The sequence below is a fragment of the Mustela erminea genome, chromosome 13 (assembly GCF_009829155.1).
Source record: "Mustela erminea isolate mMusErm1 chromosome 13, mMusErm1.Pri, whole genome shotgun sequence".
Taxonomy (NCBI): Eukaryota; Metazoa; Chordata; class Mammalia; order Carnivora; family Mustelidae; genus Mustela; species Mustela erminea.
Genome location: NC_045626.1, coordinates 54780624 through 54804885, shown reverse-complemented (window position 1 = coordinate 54804885; position 24262 = coordinate 54780624).

Sequence of the window (24262 nt, the reverse complement as noted above, 5' to 3'; positions counted from 1 at the left end):
AAGAACCTTTTCTGAGATTACCACTGCTGCCTCAAGACCCTCAAAATGGCTTTGCTCCTCTTGACACAGGACTCTCAGGTGTGGTCCTTCCAGGGCCTAGGAACCCGAAGAGACCCGAGATGTCTTCTGTAGGCATGCCTGCTACTCTTTCAGCACTCTTTGCCTTGTGCTGCTGCTCCAAACCTCCTAGGCCTTGCTCCATCCCATGTTGCACCTCACCTGCTTTGGGGAACATGTCCCTTTGAGGTTCTTATTGTAGCATTCATGGTCCTGGATTCCCTAGACCCTCCTGCTGGGCCTTTTCTTGGCTTGACTATTGAACTGGCTGCTGAACTTTGCTGCTGCAGCTTCAGAGCATCTTTTGTACTTGGTCAGCAGGCCTAGGCAATTCCTTTAAGAATCTGTGATCTGGCCTCCTCCTCATTTAAGTTAGGATATGGCTGCTCCTGTCAGAGCACCAAGTTGTGTTCCTGCTTTGTCAAAACTCTCTTCTACGTATGCTTGCTTTGTTCCCTGTCTTACCTTTTCTAACTGAGACTGATGGCCTTTTGGTAACACTGACTTCTTCCAGATTTCCTTGCTGCCATGAGTTCATTATTGTCATCATTTCCTTTTCCAACAACATGAATTCCATTCTTAAATTCCCTTAGACCTGTTCTTGCCTTGGAACTCTCAGCTCTCTTGTATCATAAATTTGTTGTGTTCCACTTAGGTCTTTCATTTCTTTTTCATTTACCTTTTCCTTCTTGGGATGGTTGTCTGAACACTGGATCTTCTTCCCCAGGGCCAAAATGTTTTTCAACTTCTAATTCTTTCTCTTCAGTATGAATGAGTCTTGGTAAGTAGCACTGGGGCTCTCCTGGTTTGAGCATGGAACTTGCTTTATTTTATATCGATACTTCTTAGATGGCCCTGCCATCTTGTGTTATAGCATTTGTTCACACAAGCCTGGGGGAGGGGGTGGTGCTCATCGCATCTTTGCAACCCAGTGACTTCTGCAGCAGATCATCTTTCCTTGAGTCATTTCTTTATCCCATCACTCTCTTTTAAATTATTTCTTCCTCTTGAATATTTAAGAAACCTTTTATCTCTGTCACATCTTCTCATGATGATCTTGCTGTTGCTTTGGATCCAAAATATGCGAAACCTTTTGGTCCTGGCCAGAGGGTTGCAGACTCATCCTATTTTTGCCTCTGACACAGTTCTTTTGCCTTGATCTCTCCCTTCCTTCTGGAAATAACACTGTTACTCCAGTGCAGTCAAACCAGTCATCTTGGTACTGGAGGTTTTGGCTCTTCAAAATACCCTCATCTAGGCATAGATTCTCCCCTATTTAAATACGGCTCTTAATGCTTCAGCAGGATCTGCTTTTGACACTCCTACTTTGACTTATGGTAATACCATTTTCTCCAAAATGATGGTTATCTCTTCTAGGTGTTTCAAGTACCAACAGAAAGATAAGGCATTTTTGCTAACAAAACCCTGGGCCCCCAACAGCACACCAAAAATTACAGATGCCTAACATTATTATAAGCTAAAATTATGACTGATATCATAAAACGTACAATATGTCAGGTGGGACAGGGTACTCATTCTCTCATTTGCTTATTTCGAGACATTATAATTAGTATTGCAAATAAATAGGCATTTTTAGCAAACAAAATAAAACTCGAAAAAACAGTCAGGAATTGAGTGCCCAGCTGTCCCATCCTCGAGGCATGGCACTAATGTAACAGGAAGGCTTAGATTTTAGTTAACACTATGAATATTATTTCCCTTTACCTGTGCCTAGCAGTAGACACGTGCCCTCCATAGGCTCCTTCTCCGTCTGCTTCACTCCCAACACACACACCCGCCTTTTCATCAACCTGTGGAAGTGAAAATAAAGATCTTGCTTTCACAGCACATTTCTCACCCAAGTATTTCCACCCAACAAATTAGTCTTCTGTAATTTCCACACCTTCAATCTTTGGTAAGGAAAAAGAAAAAGAAAAAAAAAAAGACATTTAAATAGGGAATTCTCTTTCCCTCATATTTCTGTATTTCCCCAAGACCCAATAGAAGGCATCATGGGCTAGTGGGATTAATGATTTTGGGTTCAAATTCTACTTTTATTTCTGGAATAACTTAGATCTTCCATATCTCCTAGCAGATGTAAATTCTTCAAAGGGAAGAACTGTGTTATAGTAATCTTTTATTTCCAGTGTCTGACATACAATTCCTACTTTGTAACTATACACTGAAATGTGACATAATCTACCAAGTGACATGGTTATTTAAGTCTATATGAGTTAGTTAATAATAATGTGTAATAATACATGTTAGTAATAACATGTAGGATATATGTGAAACTACTTTATTAACTATAACCTACTAGAAACAGAGCCACTGCCATGACAGTGCGAGTTGCTCGGTTGACTGGCTCCTCATACAACCTGGTGAAAATTATAAAACAATTATAAATTATAATGAATATATTCTATATGATACATATTATAAATATATACATATAATATATACATATACATATATATACATATAATAAATAAATAATTATTTTTTTAAAAGATTTTTTATTTATTTGACAGACAGAGATCACAAGTAGGTAGAGAGGCAGGCAGAGAGAGAGGAGGAAGCAGGCTCCCTGCTGAGCAGAGAGCCCAATGCGGGGCTTGATCCCAAGACCCTGAGATCATGACCTGAGCCGAAGGCAGAGGCTTAACCCTCTGAGCCAACGAGGCACACCCATAAATAAATTATTTAAAATTATAAAACAAACATTTAAATTCTCCATTTAATTTAATTAACACATTTAAATTTCTAAATAGGAAATGGTCCTATGGGCAAACAGTAAACAAAGAAACACCTATTCCAGAAAATCATGAAAAGTCAGTAAGAAACTCAAGTCTGTGGTGTTTGAACCAAGACCCCTTCCTCTCTTGACCCTCCCAGCTCAGTGAGGGAAAAACTCCACTCCAGATAGCTATATCTCAGAAATGCAGGCTCTCAGCTCCTCATGGCTCCCAATCAGAGGGCTTTCTTCCTGAGAGGAGCAGGACTTTAGCACTTCTCATCTGTCCCCAGTTATTTATTGTTGTTGTTGCTGTTTTTTTAAAAGATTTTATTTATTTATTTGACAGAGAGAGATCACAAGTAGGCAGAGAGGCAGGCAAGGGGTGGGAGGGAAGCAGGTTCCCTGCTGAGCAGAGAGCCCGATGTGGGGCTCGATCCTAGGACCCTGGGATCATGACCTGAGCCGAAGGCAGAGGCTTTAACCCCCTGAGCCACCCAGGTGCTCCCTGTTATTTATTGTTGAGGAAAAGTCCCAGGGGAATGAATGAGAGGTAAGAGCTTCTTTATTCCACCAGCACTTGATCGTGTACTGGAAACTCCACACTGAGTGTGGCATGCAGAGAATGTTGTGGCCCTTATTGTCATTGCCTTGATTTGTGAGATGGTGGGTCACACATGAGATATAAACTGAGAAGGCCTCAGCCTGCTGCTACCTTATACGTGAGATATAAACTGAGAAGGCCTCAGCCTGCTGCTCCCTGCTGCTCCCTTTCCTTATACAGAGTGTTCACCTCCCAGAGAGGGGTGTCACTCAGAGAGAAGCTTGCCATTCTCTCCACATCCAGCACCAGAGCCCTGACTCAGAGATTTTTCCTGGGGGAAGAAACATGCTGTGAAATAGCGCCTCATCTTTTCCCACAGGAGCTGACTTGATGTTCAACAGAATGTGGAGAAGTTCAAGTCTAATGATGCTCTTAAGAATAGCGCATGTTGTGGTAGAAGGCAACTGGGGAGAGATGCATGGATTTAATAAAGTTACAGCCTAGACTGTAGGCCACAAATGTGCAGGAAAGAACAAGGGAACAGAACAGCTGGAAGGAGGCTTCATCATAATAGGACAAATACCAAACACTGACCTTGGACACTATTGTTTCAAGGGAGTCACATTTACTTGAGTTAGTTTGCCAATTTGCTATCTTAGAGTTTAGTTTACAGGACTAGAAGAAAGCATGACTGAGAACTAAAGAAAAATAAGTAAATGAAGGGAAATTTGGTGACAATGTCATATCAAATAATGGGTATCAAATACAGAGAAATTATTAAATACAGAGAAATACAGAATAATTATTAAAAAAATAAATATTCTGGAGTTGAAAATTACTATAATTGAAATGAAGTTCACTAAAGAGACCAAACAGTAGATTTGAACTGGTGGAAGAATTAAGCACTTGAAAATAGGTTGATGGAGATGATACAAGCCAAAGGAAAGAGAAAAATGAATAGACAATAAAAGCTAACAGAATCTCAAAGAGATGTGGGACATCATTAAGCACATGGACATATGTGTAAGGGTAATATCAGGAGAGAAGAAAGTGAGAAAAGCTCAGAAAAAAAATATTAAAAAAAATAATGATTGAAATTTTCCCAAATTTATGGAAAAATGTAAAATAAACATCCAGGAAGCTCAACAAACTAAATGGGTTAAACCTAAAGGGATCTACAGACAGATACACCACAGTTAAAGTGCTAAAAGTCAAAACAAGGAGAACATCTGGAAAGGAATGAAAGGGAAAAAGAACTTGTCAGTTACAAGGAAACCCCAATAAGATTAAAACCTGACTTCTCAGCAGTAAAAAAGAGACAACTTGTTAGGCAGTATAACATATTCAAAATGCTAAAGAAAACAAAAACGTCAACCATGAATCCTATGTCCAGCAGATTATCATTCAAATATGAAGACAAAAATAAATATTTTTCCCAAGCAAACAAAAACTGAGAGGATTTATACCTAGCAGACCCACCTTACAAGAAATACTAAAGGAGGGGCGCCTGGGTGGCTCAGTGGGTTAAGCCGCTGCCTTCGGCTCAGGTCATGATCCCAGGGTCCTGAGATCGAGCCCCACATCGGGCTCTCTGCTCAGCAGGGAGCCTGCTTCCCTCTCTCACTCTCTGCCTGCCTCTCTGCCTACTTGTGATCTCTGTCTGTCAAATAAACAAATAAAATCTTTAAAAAAAAAAAAAAAAAGAGATACTAAAGGAACTTTTTCAGACTGAAAGTGACCCTAGATAGTAATTCAAATTCACATGAAAAGCAAAGAGCAGTTATGTTCTTTGTAATAATTATTATTATTAATAATTAAGTATATAATAATCATATAAATAATTATGTAATTAATGAATATAACAATCATATCCAATTATTAAACACATGTATATTATTAATTATATATGATTAATTATATGTTATGTGATTGTAAGTTAATAATATATATTATACATAATTATATAATAAAAATATATAGGGGTGCCTGGGTGGCTCAGTCGTTTAAGCATCTGCCTTCAGCTCAGGTTATGATCCCAGGGTCCTGGGATTGAACCCCGCATTGGGCTCCCTGCTCAGCAGGAAGCCTGCTTCTCCCTCTCCCACTCGCCCTCTTTGTGTTCCCTATCTTACTGTCTCTCTCTGTCAAATAAATAAATAAAATCTTTAAAAAAGAAGACACTATAAATGCATATTTTTCTCCTGTCTTCTCTTAATGATTTGAAAAACAACTGTGTAAGATGATACAATGTACTGTTGGGACTATAACTTATAGAAGGTAAGATATGTGTAACAGAGTTGTTAATAACAGCACGAAGAAGGTAAATGGGAGCAAAGCCATATTGGGTTAAGGAAATCACTACAGATGACAAAGCATAAAAATGTATTATTGACTTTGTAACAACAGAGATGAACTACATATAAAAATGATACCTCAAAAGGGGGAAAAGGTACTAGAGGAGTAACATTTCTGTATAGGCCTGGAATTAAGCTAGTGTAACTGAAGCTGATTCTGGTAAATGGTATATAATAAATCCTACAGGAACCACTTAAGAAAAATCTCAAAAGTAAAAAATTCATTAAAGGAATAAAAATATTACAATAGGAAAGATTTGTGAAAATGTCTGTAAAATACCCAGAGCCTGATATGTAAATGTCATTCGAGTAATGGTAGTTATTTCTCTGATTATTATTATTAGATAAAACGTGTTTTAATGTACTCATTGGAACATTGTGAAATCATGAAAACAAGGCTCATAAAGGTCATAATAAAATGGCAAACATAACATCCCACTGATAATGAAAAAAAAAAAGAAAAATTACAATAGAGGGGAGCCTGGGTGGCTCAGTGGGTTAAGCCGCTGCCTTTGGTTCAGGTCATGATCTCAGAGTCCTGAGATCGAGTCCTGCATCGGGCTCTCTGCTCAGCGGGGAGCCTGCTTCCCTCTCTCTCTCTCTCTGCCTGCCTCTCCGTCTACTTGTGATCTCTCTCTGTCAAATAAATAAATAAAATCTTTTAAAAAATATTACAATAAAAATATTCATATACTGCAAAAGAAATTAGTAAAGGAGAAATAAAGAAACAGACATGAAACAATTGGAGGACAAACAGTAGAATAGAAAACACATTGAATTATATTCGATCTTCAATGTGAATGGATTAAACAATCAAAAGGCATTGATAGACTGGATTTTTAAAGATATGATTTAATTATATATTGTCTTCAAGAGACACTCTTTAGATTCAAAGATGTGAATAGGCTTGAGTAAAAAGATAACAAACAACATCAAGCAAATAAGAACCACCATAAAAGCTGGAATGGCTATACTAATATCAGACAAAACTTTAAGACAACAAATGTTATTAGAGATATTGACATATTTTATAATGATAAAAGTTTCAATCTATTGGAAGATATAGCAATTATAAACATATATGCACCTAATAAAAGAGCACCCCCCCCAAAAATACATGAAGCAAAACCTGACAGAAGAAATTAAGGGAGAAATAGACAATTGAATAATAGTTGGAGATTTCAATTCCCCATTTTCAGAACAGATAGAATAAATTAGTCAGAAGATCAAGAAGAAGTCTTGAAAAATACCATAGATCAACTAGACCTAACAGACACCTATAGAATACCCCCAAACAACGAAGTATATATATTCTTCTAAAGTACACATAGAACATTCTTCAGGATAGATCATATGGTAGAACATTTTTTAACAAATCAATAAATGTGAAAGAACAGAAATAATATAAAGCATGGTTTCTAATAATAGTGGAATGATATTAGAGAACAAAAACAGAAAAAAATGGGGACAATAACCAATACATGGATATTAAAGAATACACTCTTAAACAACATCCACAGAAGAAAATAAAAGGAATGTCAGAGAATAGTTGCGATGAATGAAAATGAAACACAACACATCAAATCTTTTGAGAGACAGCTAAAGCAATGCTTACAGGGAAATATATAGTTATAAAAGATCTCAAATCAAAAATCTAAAATCCCACCTTAAGACACTGGAAAAAGAAGAGCAAACTAAACCTAAAGCAAGCAGAGAAAGGATATAATAAAGATTAGGGTGGAAATTAATGAAATATAGAGAATAGAAAAGCAACAGAGGGACTCAATGAAACCAAAAGTCATTCTTTGAAAATATCAACAATATTTCAAAACTTTGGCTAGGCTGACAGACGAGAGAGGGAAAGAGAGAGAGAGAATACTCAAGGGACTGGAGGAGATTATGCTGAGTGAAATAAGTCAAGCAGAGAGAGTCTATCATATGGTTTCACTTACTTGTGGAGCATAAGGAATAACACGGTGGACATTGGGAGATGGAGAGGAGAAGTGAGTTGAGGAAAGTCAGAGGGAGAGACAAACCATGAGAGACTGTGGACTCTGAGAAACAAACTGAGGGTTTTGGAGAGGAGGGGGGTGAGGGGTAGGGTGAGCCTCGTGGTGGGTATTAAGGAGGGCAAGTATTGCATGGAGCACTGGGTGTGGTGCATAAACAATGAATTTTAGAACACTGAAAAAAATTAAGTTAAATTTTTAAAAATTACTAGAATAAGAAATGAAAGGACATTTCTCCCAACCTTACAAAAACACAAAGAATCATAAGAGAATGTTATGAATAATTGCATGCCAACAAATTCAATAAATGAAATAAATTCCTAGAAAGGCACAATCTATTGAAATTGATTCAAGTAGAAATAGAAAACCTGTATAGACCTACAATAAATGAAGAGATTGAATTAATAATAATAGTAGTAAAAGAACTACCTATGAAGAATAGCTCAGGTCCAGATAGCTTTACAAGTGAACTCTACCAAACATTTAAAGAACAGTTAAAACCAACTTTTCATGAACTCCTGCAAAAAACTGGAGATGAAACTTTTCAACTCATTTTCTGAGGCTGGTATTATCCTGATGCTCAAACCAGACAGACATCAGGAAAGAATTGCAGACTGATTTCTCCTATGAATATGGATACAAAAATCTTCACTATTGCTCTCAAACGTATCCAGTTATATATTTATATTTACACAGTGTATACGTGTATGCACAAGTACACGTGTATGTATATATGCGTATTTATACATGTATATGTATATGCGGCAAAGATTTCTTAGATATGACAACAAAAACATTAGCAACAAATGAAAACATTGGATTTCATTAAAATTAACAACTTCAGTGCTTCAAAGGACACTACTACTAAAAAATAAAACATTTGCAGAATAGGAGAAAACATTTACCATACACCTAATAAAGTACTTGTATCTAGACTATACAAATAGCTCTTATAACTTAATAATAAAAGACAAACCAATTTAAAAATGGACAAATGGTTAGAATACACATTTCTCTAAGAAAGATATACAAATGGCCAATAAGCACATGAAGAGATGCTTGACATCATTGTAACCAAGGAAAATGCAAATCAAGACCACAATGAGATATCACTTCATACCCATTAGGTTGATTACAACCAAAAAGTCAGATAATAACAAGTTCAGTGAGAATGTGAACAAGTCAGAAACCTCATACACTGCTCATGGGAATGTAAAATGGTACAGCCATTTTGGAATACAATCTAGCTCTTTCTCCAATGATTAAACATACCACATTCCATATGACCCAGCAGTTCCATTCTTGGGTATGCAGCCCAGAGAAATTAAAAAAATATGTCTACACAAACATTTGTACATGGATGCTTGTAACAGCATTATTTATCATGTCCCAATGCAGGCGACAACTCAGATGTCCAACAAACAAATGGATAAGTGAAATTCCATACAATGGAATATTTGACCACAAAAAGGCATCGTTCTGATACATGCTAACACATAGATGAATCTTGAAAACATATTAAGTGAAAGAAGCCAGGCAGAAAAGACCACATATTATATAATTCCATTCATATAAAATTCCAGAATAGGGAAATTTATATAGATACAACATAGATTAGCAGTTGTTTAGGACTGAGGGGTTTGGGATAGTAGCTAACGGGCACAAAGTTCCTCACTGAGATGATCAAAATGTTCTGAAATTGACTGTGGTGATGATTGCATGTCTGTGAATATCCTAAAACTGGTTGAACCAGACTCTTTGAATTATATGGTTTATGAATTATATCTCAATATCGCTGTTTGTAAAATTATGAAAAGTACTAATTAAAAGCAAGTTAAGATTATTTCTTTGTTCCTGGTTTATATGACATTTAAAGGCCATTTATGCAATATTATCATGACACTAAAAAATTAACTTTTTTAATGCTTAAAGAAATCAGTATAATTGTAAATTCTCTTGAGTCCTTTGTGTGATAAGGAATTATCTTGTATTATTATTCTAAACAATCATCACCATATGAAAAATATGTTATTTAAAATTGAGAGATAATTGGCTCTACTTTATTGAAAATCTATATTCTTCATATTAGCCTTAATGATTTCTTTTCTTAGGACAGAGATAATTTAAGGGAAAAGTGTGTTCAGCTTGTGGTTGGGTAGTCCTTGTAAATGTGTTTCAGTTTGTTATAGTTGGCTCATGTCATCTTCTTCTAAATGTACCACATTATGTCATATTTAGAGTATCCTTTTCCAAATGTGAGATGAAATCATTTTGCAGAAACAAGGAAACTTTTACATTGAGTAGAACTGCAGTCACAACTAAAGAATAAAAACAGCTTCCTTACCACTGGCAGACTTAATGGCTTTTCCACTTTAATCAAAAGATTTGGACTTTGTAGAAGACTTTAAGCCAAAATAAGGGCTTTTCTGTCCCCAGAAAATGTTGCCCAAGAAGAAATGAGCAAGAGTTAGCGCTGAAATAGCTGGGTGATAACTTTTAAAGATTTCTCTATTAGCATCCATAAAAGGAAGTTGGTTACCATTCTCCTCTTTGTTGATGGTTAGCTGAAATTGAAAAGGATAAAAAGATACCCCAAACTGATTTTCTAGAAGGATACTCAGATAGCTCCACATAGGGAAAGCCATGTCTACATTCCCCCGGTAAGACCATTCTTTAGACAGGATTACGATATGATACATGGGCAGAATGCTCAGAGAAGACAGGTAATAAGTAATGTTATCTACTGCTTATGAATAAAGAGCCCAAGAATTACTTCAAAATTATTCTGTTTATATTCTTCTGCATCACGGACCAGTGGTTAACAATCCCTGAATAGAACATTCAGAGGACTTTTTTGTACTCCAGTGTTCATGGCAGTACTCTTCACAATAGCCAGGAGGCAGAGACAACCCCAGTGCCTACTGATGGTGAATAGATACACAAAATGTGGTCTATACATACTATAGAATATTATTCATCCTGAAAAAGGAAGGAAATTCTGACCGAGGCTACAACATAAATGAACCTTGAGGACATCCCACTAAGTGAAATATGCCAGTGATGAGAGGCAAATATCGTATGATTCTACTTACATGACATACTCGGAGTAGCCAAGTTCATAGAGACAGAAAGTAAAATGCTCGTTGCCAAGGGCTGCAGGGAGGAGGGAATGTAGAACTATGGTTTAATGGCTGGAGAGTTTCAGTTTGGGGAGAAGAAAACTTTCTGGAGGTGGACGGGGAGGACTGTGGCACAGCATCCGTGCTTGTACATTACGCTACTGAACTGTGTACTTGAAGTGTTTAAAATGGTCAATTTGATCTCACGGTATAATTTTTTATTTATGTCAAAATTGATGTGCTTGCAAATTTACATAATGCTTAGATTTACTTAAATTTTACACACACATGTCATTTTCGATGTATATAGAAACCTGTAACAGGAGCATTCAAAGAGCTCAAGCAACTCAGCGGTGCACTGACCCACCCCCACACTGTCCTAATAGGGCAAGGGGACTTACATTTCGGAAGTGGAGTATTTCAGATGGAGAATACTTAAGTAATATAACATCGTAAACAGTGGCTTCTTGACTCTACCCTGGTACCTGCTGCTTTTCTGTTCCTGCCTGAGACATAGGATCCAGATGTGGCTGCGTTCCTTTTCCTCTGGCAAATGAGATTCCCCAGAACTTACGGCTTACTGACTTTTAACATATGTGGCATAATCTAAAAGAAAATAATCAGTGAGCTTTCCCAGTCCCTTAGGGTCCCCAGACCAAATAGTCTTGAATCAAAGCAGCTCAGGCTAAATCAATTGAAAAGGTCACAGACAAACTGTGTAGGCATCCGAGGATCTGGGAAAGTTTGCCTGATGGACCACGGCCCAGAGGTCTGCCCTGACTGGGCAATCAACATAGTCCATTGATCTGAAGTTGAATGCGTGTTGATTATGAAATAATTGGCTGATAATGACAGCTTAGATTTCTTTTCTCTTCAAGCATTCTGTGGGAAAACATGCACTGTCAGAGAGGAGTTTCAGGAAGAATCAAAAAGTACCCTTAACCAGCACTGTTATAATTCTCTATTTACCGGTAATTTCACATGAGAATTCAAAATATGGAGTTGTACGATGTCATCAAGTCAACCCCGTGAAAACCAAGTGGCTTGACCCTGGTCATGCTGATAGATAATTAGAAGGGATTCCGAGTCCCCCAACTCCTGTTGGAGGCATTCCCCACATCATCAGCCAGTTTCTTTCTTATGTAAATGAGATTCTCAAAGGCTGATCTTGGAACCAGCAGCTTCGGGATAACCTGGCAAATTGGAGGTTGGGGTACATGGTGGTGGGTATTATGGAAGGCACGGATTGCATGGAGCACTGGGTGTGGTGAAAAAATAATGAATACTGTATTTCTGAAAATAAATAAATAAATTAAAAAAAAAAAAAGAAAGAAATGCACATGTTGAAGATTCATCCCAGGCCTGCTCCATCAGAAACGTGTGGGGGGCATGGGAGTGGGTTGGGTGGGCCCAGCTTTCCAGGTGATCCTAACACACATTGATGTTTGCCCAGTATTACTATATGCCATGGTAACTAGCGTTCCTAATAAAGGCTCCAGTGTATGTCAAGACACAAAATACCTTCTGAAACAAAGATTCTAATTACATACCACACAGGTTTAGTATGCAAGTAAATTGTTTTGCGTTCTAGTCGCTTTAAAAAATGCCTGTACTCAAGGAGGTTTGATGAAGGCTTCAGCAGATGGAGAACTTACTGCATTTATAACTATCACATAACCTTGGGTTTCTCAAGGTAAACAGTTAATCAGATAGTTGTCACACAGTTTACTTCCAACTCATGAACTATTGGCTATCATCACCCCAGGAACTGAAATACTTACTTAACGTGAACATTTAATTAAGTCAGAACTCCATCTACTCCTTTTCTCCAAACCTGTGATAACCTTTTCACCAGTACATGACTGTGGGCTTTTTAATAAAAACCATTGTGGAGAGAGAGAGAGAGCGAGAGAGAGAGAGAGCGCGCGCCTTGCTTCATCATCTAAGATGCTGATTTCGTTATTTAACTAGTAAGTTCTGTTCTGACTACTTTGCAGACGCCAGCCCACCAGATTTCTGCCTTTAATTCTCCCACCTTAGTTCATTTGAAAAGCGCATTTTCAGCAAGTTTTCACTCAATTTCCACATTGTCTGATTTAGCCAAATCAGCTGCTAGAAGCTTATACAGGATTAAAACATTAGCATTCTTTTACATCTTGGTCCAAGGATGAATTCTCCATGAATCCAAGTTTAGGTGAAGCGCATGCTCCTGAAATGCTAGTACCGCCCAGACAGATTTTCTGTGAACCTGCCCCTCTGGTATCATGGGAGAGGGAACACAGAAAATGGCAGATCAAGCTACACAGGTTGGAAACGACAGCCATCCCTTTATCTCCTCTAACTTTAGCCATAGGAGCTTGTGTGCTTGCTTCATTCAGACAGTGAAGCGAGGTGCCTGGCAAGTCTTTTGTGAGGGTGCAGGGAGAAGACCCCAAATCCCAGGCACTTCAGGAACTCTCTTCTGCAAGTCCTCACCTCACTTTAGGTCAGCATTGTGTACCCCCTCCTTCCCCCTCAGGCCACAAGCTCCTGCCGTTCTGTTTTTATGAGGAATGAACTGGTGTCCCCTGTGAACAGAGTATGGGCTGGCTAGCAAAACTAGAGTTAAATAAAGACCTCTGAAAAGAAAATACAGTCAAAAGAGAGCAGGCTTGTTTAAGGAGAGATATCTCTTTAAGGAGAGATACCTTTATTTTATCTTTTTATTTTTTTGTATTTTTTATTTTATCCAAGTATAGTTGGCATACTATGTTACATTAATTTCAGGCATACAGCATAGTGATTTGACAATTCTAGACATTATGCTATGCTCACATGTGTAGCTACCATCTGTCACCACACAATGCTATCAAAATACCTTGGATTGTATTCTTTATGCTGTGCCTTTCGTCCCTGTGACTTATTCATTCCATAACTGGAAGTAGAAGCATGTATCTCCCACTCCCCTTCACTCATTTTACCCATCCCCCCACTCTCCTCCTCTCTGACAACCCTCAGATTGTTCTCACATTTATAAGTCTGTTTCTGTTTTTTCATTTGTTTTGTTTTTTTCACATGTAAGTGAAATATATAGTTGTCTTTCTCTGTCTGACTTATTTCACCAAGCATAATACCCTGTAGGTCCACCCATGTTGTCACGAACAGCAAGATCTCTTTCCCTCTTATGGTTGAGTAAAATTTCTCTGTATTTATATTTGCACTCACACACATACACACCACATCTTTTTTATCCATTCATCCATTGATGGACAGTAAGTTCTTTCATTTTGACTATTGTACATAATGCTGCAATAAACATAAGTATACATATATCTTTCCAGATGAGTGTTTTTATTTTCTTTGGGTAAAATACCCAGTAATGGAATCACTGGATCATATGGTAGTTCTGTTTCCACACTGTTTTCCAGAGTGACTGCACCAATTTACATTCCTATCAATAGTGCACAAGTGTTCCATTTTCTTCACATCTTCACCAACATCTGTGTATCTTGACTTAACACTCTTTTTAATCCCCCAAATGTAAGTGCTGTGGGCAGTCTAGCTCAGCTGCTAGATACGATGTTCTGACAAATTCAGGGAAGATGTCTAACACAGTTTTGCAAGGAGTCTTCACTGGGCCTACACAACTTTTATTTCATCCCCCCTACCCACATTTGCCAGTTAGCCTAGATCTTCTCTTTTTGGCCATTATCATATATTTGATAAGAGTTTTTCCACATAGCTCTAATAAAGCCATATTATGATACTATTTTAGTATTATGGATTACTTTATTAATTTAATTTTTATTAATTGTCTAATGAAGCTATATTCTGCCTTCATGCCATATTTGTGTTCCTGAAAAACCTCATATTCTGCAAAATTACATGCTAAAAACCAATGGGACTTGGAAAAAGTGGAGTTAAAGTAGACCACTGATGGGTTGTCTGGTCTCAGTTGAGCATCCAACTCTTGATCTTGACTTAGGTCCTGATCTTAGAGTCATGAGTTCAATCCCCATGTTGGGCTACACACTGGGTGTGGAGCCTACTTAAAAAAAAGAAAAATAGACCACTGAAAATCTATGCAACTTTGCAGTTGGAGAAGAAAGAAAACAAACTACAATTGCAACCCTTATTAAATTACCAGCACAGTTAAGTCTTCATTGACATCTGTATCTATGTTCATGGACCAAATGTCATAGCAGCAGCCTTAAATACTGAGGTTCATGTTTCCTCCAAGATTTAGATCCCTGAAGACATTTGCCTATGATAGACCAATTTCACCAACATAAAACATACAATCTGGGGGTAGGCTTCTTCATCAGTCAGTTTTTATAGGAAAAAGAAAATCTTTGTAAATTCATCATCTGCATTTACAGCTTCCCCAGATAGCTGGTTCTCAGAGTGTGGTCCTCAGATCAGCAGTTTCTCAGCGTTGTGCAGAAATTTGTTAACCACACATTCTTGGGCTGTCTTCCAGACCCACTGAATCAAAAACCTTTGAGGATGGTGGTTGGAAAAGGTGAGGAGACCAGAAATCTTTATTTTAACAAATTTTTCAGATCATTCTGATGCAGATAAATTCTCAGGACAACTAAGATACTTAAAATGTAACTGTTCCAGAAGCCACTAGAGCAGCTGCTTCTTGGAGAAGACATTTTGCATGACTTCAGCTTTTTTCTTAAGGTCTTCAGTATTGCTAAGTCTTTAATTGTGAGAAAGCTAGCTGCTGATGTTGTCAGGATCACACTGGAAAAACCATCAACGTACCAAAAAGGCATCTGTGTAAAACTGACATCAAGTACCTATTGATCGGTTACATATGAACTGAATCACATTAATGAATCTTGTGTTTTGCTAAACAGACTGTGGTAGAACAGAAGTGTTGGGTGTGGCAAGAAGAACATAGGCTTTAGGGCCCAACTGAAGTGAGTCTGAAAAGTCATTCTCTCCTGGGACCTCTCCTCCTCCATCCGTAAAGACATGTTGTGGAGAAGTATTGCATGTAAATAAGATAGTAAGGGTAAATATCTAGCATATGTTAGATGCCTATGTAAATTGTAATTTCTCACCCTTCATTGTTTTCCTTATAAAAAAAATTTTTATAAAAAGAAAATTAAGGGCGCCTGGGTGGCTCAGTGGGTTAAGCCGCTGCCTTCGGCTCAGGTCATGATCTCAGGGTCCTGGGATCGAGTCCCACATCGGGCTCTCTGCTCAGCAGGGAGCCTGCTTCCTCCTCTCTCTCTCTGCTTTCCTCTCTGCCTACTTGTGATTTCTGTCTGTCAAATAAATAAATAAAATCTTTCAAAAAAAAAATAAAAATAAAATAAAAATAAAAAAAATAAAAAAATAAAAAGAAAATTAAAAATAGAAGCTGAATACATTTGTATAGATCCAATATCTAATTTCCTCCAAGATTATTCTATTATTTTCTTGTACATGGTTCTTTTTGGTCCTGACTCTCATAAGATGTCAAGTTGAGTTGTGTCTAGTAAGTCAAATTAAAAGTAAAATCTCCAACTCATGTTCTTGAGGGTGATTTCTTCACTGTCTACAAAATCACCAAAAGATGTTTTATAAATGAATGCAATAATTTAGTAATTGCTTATAAATTTTAATAATAAAATAATATTACTATACTATAATTAAAATTAAAATGATATTAATATAATATAAAATTCCATATAATTAATAATCATCTCATGCCAATGAAGATGTCCCAAATATTATCCCAATATAAGAAATATTGATGGTTACACAAATAACAGTTTTTTAAAAATACCTACCAATATTATAAGAGTAGTGGTAGTAGATGTTAAAGGAGTAGTTCTAAGAATATTTGTAACAATAGCTCATGTTATAGCTACAAGAGCAGAGGCATAGTCCATTATGACCACAGCAATATTCCCAGTATCTGACAGCACCGGGAATGAAGTATGTGCTCAATAAATACTTGTTGAATGAATGAATGTCATGTTTTCAGTAATTCGGAGTGTCTGCATCTGTATCTCATCTGTATCCACATAATGCCAAAACTCCGTAGACCGAGAAGATTATTAATTCAATTCTACAAATATATTAGAAGACCCAGAAAGGTAAACGGACAGGAACAGAAACTCAGCGAAGGTCTCAAAATTACTCATCGACAGAGCTTCTGAGTTTCACAACTTAGAATGTATAGAGACACAATCTGCTCTGAAATATTTAGTCTGTGGATGTGTTATCTTCCAAATGTGGCTTTCTTCCTCTTAAAGTTTATATTTAGCATTGGCAGTTGGCTGCCAACATATGCTTTGACTAAAACACTAGGTTCAGAGGTCCCTTGCAGAAGCATTCAAGAGAAGTAGGAGAGAATGAATTTTTCCTGTGGGCTTAGAGCTAAAACCTTCTGCCTAATACCATATCATTTTTATTTAAATTCAAGAATTCTAGAACCTTTATTAAAATAGATGGTTCTAAGGGTATTTTCATGCCTTTGCTCCCACGGCTACATCATTGAATCTGTGGTCTTCAGAGGAGCCTGCTTCCCTATGCTGAAGAGGTATCCCTGATATCATTCTTTTGTTGTTAGACAAATTGGCAGTCTAAAGAAATATCAGACTCTGAACAGACATTCTACCATTTATTATTAAAGGTAGGTATGGGTAACTTTCCTAATGAGAATAAGCCAATACTTATGGACTAATGGGCAAGAATGAAACAGGAATCAGGGAACTGAGCAAAATCCATGAGATGCAAAATCCAAGAGGTACAGAGTCAAGTATTACTAAGTTAAGAAAACAGGAGCTGCAATTTTTCATCACTCAACAGTATCTGAATAAGGCACAAGATATAAAACAGTTGGTTGCACCTTTGTAGATAATATAAAAAAACAATGAAATACCCACATAGACATTCAAGTAGAAAGTGTGAAAATTATTTATGCAGCTTAATTTAGAATGTTCTATTCTTCCCTGGAGCATTTGATTTTTCTTAGTCTGAGTAAAAATAGATCATAGTAACAAGTAAAACATGATTCCAGTCCACAGTAAAATTATATCTATATGTACAGGATGGTTTGTACGAATCTTGTGCTCAAGAATTCTCTCTTCTCCCCTCTCTCAGAGGATGATTTATTAAAGTAATTTTATCGGATTGATATTTTTATTTTTAAAGTTTTTAGTTGGGCAGAGAGATGTGTTCTAACATGGAGACCAGGAGACTCAGAGATTCTTTTGAGAGGCCCAGGCAATGTTCTGGTTTTGCTGATGCTCGTGGGCTTGATTTCAGCTAGATTGGAAGATCTGCAAATCTCAGTATGCCTTTCTGAGCAGTTTAAAAGAATCAGAAGTAGTTAAAATTTAGAAACTGCATTAAATGTAATGTATTTAAATCTGAAACACGAGGGAGACTTTTACAATTTTTTTGGAGCTAGGAGCTGATCTTGCTGGATAGGAAAAAAATAGAAAGCATTATTATCTCCCACTCCAATTCATTTGAAGCCGAGGAAAATCTCATTCGATTTCATTCAAATTACGCTCTGGCTCTGTGTGAATGATATATGTTATTTGAGAAAATGAGGGAGATGATCGCCTCTCAGCTAATAGCCCATGACGAGGTGTGTGTGTGTGTGTGCGTGCACCCACGCGTACGCATAGGCTCGCATGCACTTGCACACGCCTTATAAGGGATGGCTTTTTTTTTTTTTTTTTTTTTTTTTGCAAAAGACCACATTTAAGATAGTGTTGTAGGAGATATGAAGTTTATGGTCAAGTTTAGTAGGAATAACATTAAATAGTAATTGATTTGTGGCACAATTACCATTTTGATTAATTTAGTCTTTCCCTGTGTCAAGAGGTGGTAGGAGGGCCATGCTAATAGCCTTCTGAATTACCGTTTCTCTTCTTGGTACTGGAGTTGAAAAGTCCTTTTAAATCACTACTGTATGTCAAAGTCAAGCGTTTTATTCAGTTTGGTTTCTAATTAAAGTTAAAAGAGGGCATGTCAGTCACTGGGAAGTAAGATACACATTGAACAAAAATACTTCTATCCTGAACTTTTGTCCCTGAAAATGATGCGAATTTGTCCTTAGGGAAAAAAAGAGACTCTGTAAAGCTTCTGCCAATTCAAGGGGAAAAGTTTGGATGTGTAAGTATGATGACTATTTATCTTTCCTTATCCTGCTCCTCAAGGCTGGGCCATCCGCTTACAATACTGGACAGCCTTCTGTCTAACCAAGACATGCCCCATCTGGCCTTAGAGAGACTCTTTGCCAGATCCCTCAAGTCCTCCAAACCCACAGAGTCCTGTCTTCCCATATGTTCTCATTCTTTCCAGTCTTGTCCTCTCTAAAGGGGCAGTCTATTGGCGTGGGGCAATTAATAAACCACTTCCCAGGTTCCCAACTAAAATCTTTGGATTTTAATCAGATGTCCAGAAAAATACTGAGAAACATTAAATAATGCCTTTAACTGTGGTATTATTTCCCATGTGGTTAAATATAGGAAGCAAAGAAATAGTATAAAGCAGGTGTTCCTTTCAGAATTCTTTGAATTCATTTATCCATCCACCTACTTCTAGTCATTCATTTATTTTTTCATTCAATAAAACTTTCTCCAGCGCTGTATTAGTTTTTTGTTGTTTCTGTAGCAAATTGCCCTAAACTAAGTGATTTAAAACAATACACATTTATTCTTACAGTTCTGGAGGACAGAATTTCAATGTCAACTTCACTGGGCAAAGGTCAAGGTATTGGCAGGGCAGGTTCTTTCTGGATGCTTTAAAGGAGAATCTGGTTCCTTGCCATTCTCAGCATCCAATGCCCATCTGCATTCCATGGTTCTCAGCCCCTTCCTCCAGCATCCAAGTGTATCACTCCAATCCCTGTCCTCTTCTTCACATCACTTTCTCCTTTGGCTTTGACTCCTGGCTTCCGCTGATAAGGACAGTTGTGACTACACCAGGTTCACCCAGATAATTCAAGATTATCTCATCTCAACACTCTTAATTACAAAGTCCCTCCTGTCATATAAGCTAACATTCCCAAGTTCTAGGGATAGGCACATGGACTTATTTGGAGGCCATGACTCAGCAACCACACGCACTAAGTGTAAGGCATGGTGCTTGGTGCTTGCCTTGAGCAATGCGGATCCCATTTAGGGATCATATGGTTTGGCGAGTGAAGTGAGATGTATGTATGAGTAACAGATGGAAAGTGAGGATGCAACAAGATCAATGTAGACAGAAAGCCTTGGATGTTCAGAAGGGGGGAAATTGCATGAAAGTAAATAGAAAACTTCCACTCAGAGCACTGTTTGAGCCTTGAAGGCAAAATAATGTGAAAGTAAAGACCAGAAAAACTAGGAAGAGGGCAAACAAATAATTATTAGGTGACTGGAGAAACATGCCTAAAATTTTATGTTGAGATGAAGTGGTGGGAAATGTTTCGAAAGAGAGTACTTGAATGTTAGGTGAGAGACTGTCACTGTTTTGGTAGATAGCGGGAAAGACATTGAAGCGTCATGTGCAGAAGCATGGAAAGATTATAGTGGTGACAGCAATGTGTACCTGGGCATTTTTGCTGCGTGGTCTGCTTGTGCAGACATGAGTCTGACATGTCCTCACTGGGAAACACACAAAGGTAGGGTATATCAATGGACTAGAGGTTCGGGGATGGATGCTAACACACTGCTTTTCTAGATACTTTGCTTCTCACATGCATGTTGTGCTCCCTGAGAATAGAATCAACAGGATGGTGTAAAACCCAAGAGGACTCTACCAGCTTTTCAGACTCTCTCTGCATCAATTATTTAACTACAGATTATTACCAACAAAATCAGATTCTCTTAAGATTTATAATTAGTGCTAGTAGTATTCAAGTTTTTCCATGATGTAGCTAAAAAGGAAAAAAACCCACAAAACCATGACAGCTCAAGTGAGAAGACCACCATATTTATATTTGTAATATTGCTCCCTATTAGCTTTGTGACCTTGAATGGGTCTCTTTAGCATTTTTGAATTCCAGCAATAACTGTAGCACCGGTTTTACTAATTCACCAGCATGTTTTAATGAGATAATATGCAAAGATGCTTTGTACATTCAGAAGGTTATTACAAAAATTCACATTGTAAAAAATAATGTTGAGTTTATCATTTGTTGAAAAAATATTTCTCATGGTGTGTTGCTGTATTGGCTATAAGGCAGGTCAAATTAAAAGAACAAAATGTGCCACCTTTGAGGTGTTGATCCCCTAAATGGGAGCACCAAAGGTTGCCTGATGTCCATCTGACTGGTTTCCACTTTGGGAAGTCATGAGAACCAGAGGCAATCTGACTTGAGGCAGATATTGAGAGAGACAGAAAGGGAGCTGATAAATCAAGAATTTAATTAACAGAGTGACTCAGGTGGAAAGGTTGAAGCCTAACTGGGTTTCTGTTTACATTAAACAGATGTGATTTGTAATCTGACTCAATTAGCCAGACATTAAATGCATCTTGAAGCAGAAATATCATGGATGTAAATATTCTCTTTTGGAGGACTAAGAAGCACTCAGTAAAATGACAACTTTTCATCTCTTTCTGGTGTTACATTAGGGATGCTCTGCCTTCTCTCCAGGCCACAGATAGTTATCTTATTTCCCACCCCATTCCCACCTCCACATTTGCCTTAATCAAAATTGAAGGCTCCATTCTCTTGGTGCCCCAAAGTACTGATGACAGATACTTACAGATAACATGATAAATGATTCTCTGCTAATATCTTGGCAGTTACTCCAAAGTGTTCATAACTGCTGTTTCAAGATAGGTAGAGCAAGAATCAAAGCAGGTATATTTCCTTAAAAAAAAAAATCCTGCTAATAATCAACTCTTTTAAGGTCATCGGAGCAGGTGCTGTTGGAGAAGTCTTCCCCCTCTATGGTGCAAGAACAAACTAAACTTCAATTCAAACACTGAAATGTGTTCTCTTTTCTCATAAGAGATAGTTGGTTTCTGTCAGTGTAACTGGGTTGGTTGAGAGAGACAACACATTTTGGGAGAGGCTGATTCCAAACAGAAGTATGATTTTGGAGAACTCAGGCTCTCTACCATCAGTACTCTGGTACTGCAACCCAAAGCCTTAGACCTTTTGCTCAGGATCATCCACTGTCCTCCTACATAACATTTCTGCATCCTCACCACCACAGAGCACGACCCAAGACATTGACATATAAGCCATGACCGCCAGCAACAAAGCAGCATGTAGACAGACGAGGGCATTTCTGGAGATGAACTTCACTGGGTGAAGTTCCAGATCCAGATCCCTAGCATTAGATCCCATGCCTCCTTTTGCCACTCCTCCTTGGATCCCAAAGTCATTCCTTGGGGTTAGGAGAAAGGGAAGCAAATATTCAGACCTATTTTTTCCAAAGTGTATATTGACATGTGGAGAAATCTTTGCTAATTCTGAATAGTAGATACAAAAAGATAGGAACCCAGAGTAGAAGGATGCTCAACCAGCAGGATGCCTGATATTGGGGAGTGCACCTTGAGGGGGACTTCTCAGCCCCATGCTGGGGCAGGTACTGAGCACCCAGGAGTGAATGCTCACAGTCCTAATCCTGACTCTGGACCAACTTCTGGCTGGTCCACTGCACTCCCACCAAAGCCAAATTATTTTCCTCAGTCTCCTTTTGGTTTCTGGAGGGCAAGATTATTTTCCAAAGCACCATTGGTCCATCTGGTTTGGCCCCTGCCCCCAGTATCTCTCACTCTCTTCCCTCTCCCCACTCTAGTTTATACTAGAACGTAGTATATTTACTTCTCTTGGCCCTGGCTTCTAGGTTCCTCTTTTGATCTCTCCATTCTGCTGCCCTACATTCTCTCAGAAAAAAAAAAAATTATTAGCTTCCTCAATTCTCATCATTGTGTAACCTCTGTAACTCCACTCTCCAGAGCCCTTAACTTGGACAGATGTATTGACTTACTCTCCACTGCAGGACTCAGTCTCATCTGAGACTCTAGGACACAGGAGGATATATAAGTAGCCACTTTAATGTAGATATCTCTAGGCATAAGCCTTCCTAATAGTCTTCTCTCTAAGTCTTTCATGTCATGATCTATATCTAGGAATATCAACAGTCATATTCTATAAGGCTCTGATTGAAGATCTTTAAGGGGGAAAAGCCCATTTTTTACTTCAAGTAGAACTCTGGGCCCATCCCATTTTTGGAATATTGGCAGAAGATTCTTATGGCACTATTTTGAGACATTTGTTCTCTATGGCTGACTCCAAGAGGTTTCCTTATAAGGAGGAGATTATGGTTGTCAAGAGACAGTAGACATTAATTACCACCAGGAGTCTCTATGACTGAACAACTACTAAACTGGATGTAGGGCAGGTATGTACTTCTTCTATGTCCTGCTGACAGCCCTTCTTCCTTGCTTAGCTAAAGCTCAGAATTTGAATGAGCCTATAAAATAAAGATAGGTCTCTAATCAATAACCTAATTTTATACCTTAAGAAACTAGAAAAAGAAGAACAGATTAACCCGAAAATAAACAGAAGGAATGACATGATAGAATAAAACAGAACTAAATGAAATGAATAGGAAAACAATAGAGAAAATCAATGAAGCCAAATGTTGAATTTTTGAAAAGATCAATAATATTGACAAAGACTTAGCTAGACAGGTCAAGAAAAAAAAAAAAAAGAAAGAAAGAAAAAGGAAAGAATCCTTAGTAAAATCGGGAATGAAAGAGGGAACATCGCTACCAAATTCTAAGAAAATATATAAACAATCATATACCAGCATATTAAATAACCTAAATGAAATAGACAACTGCATGGAAAGGCACAAACTACTGAAATTGACTCAAGAAGAAACATAAAAATGAAATAGACTTATAACAGTTAAAAAGATTGAATTAGCAATCAAAAAATCCCTCAAAGGAAAAGCCCAGATATCTTTACAGGTGAATTCTACCATGGGCAAAAAAATCTAAAGAATTACCACCCACCCTTTACAAACCCTCCCATAAAATAGGAGAGAACCATTACCAATTCACTAATTGAGGCCAGTACTACCGTGACATCAAGACCAGACAAAAATGTCACAAGAAAACTATATACCAATATTCCTTAGGAATATAACACAAAAATCCTTAAAAAATATTATCAAACTGAATCCAGCATATATTAAAAAGATTATACACTGTAGCCAAATGAATTTATCCTAGGTATGTGAGTGTGGTTCAACACATGCAAATCAATCAATTACCTTGTAGAGTAAGGGAAAAAGACCACACAATTATCTTAATCAATGAAGAAAAAAACATGTGACAAAATCCAATACTCTTTCATGATAAAACATTCAACAAACAGGAATATAAGGGAACTTCCTCAACATGATAAGAACTATCTATGAAAACCCTACATACTTATTGTTGAAAAACTGGATGCTTTCCCTCTAAGATAAAAAAACAAGACAAGGATTCTACATTTTCTACTT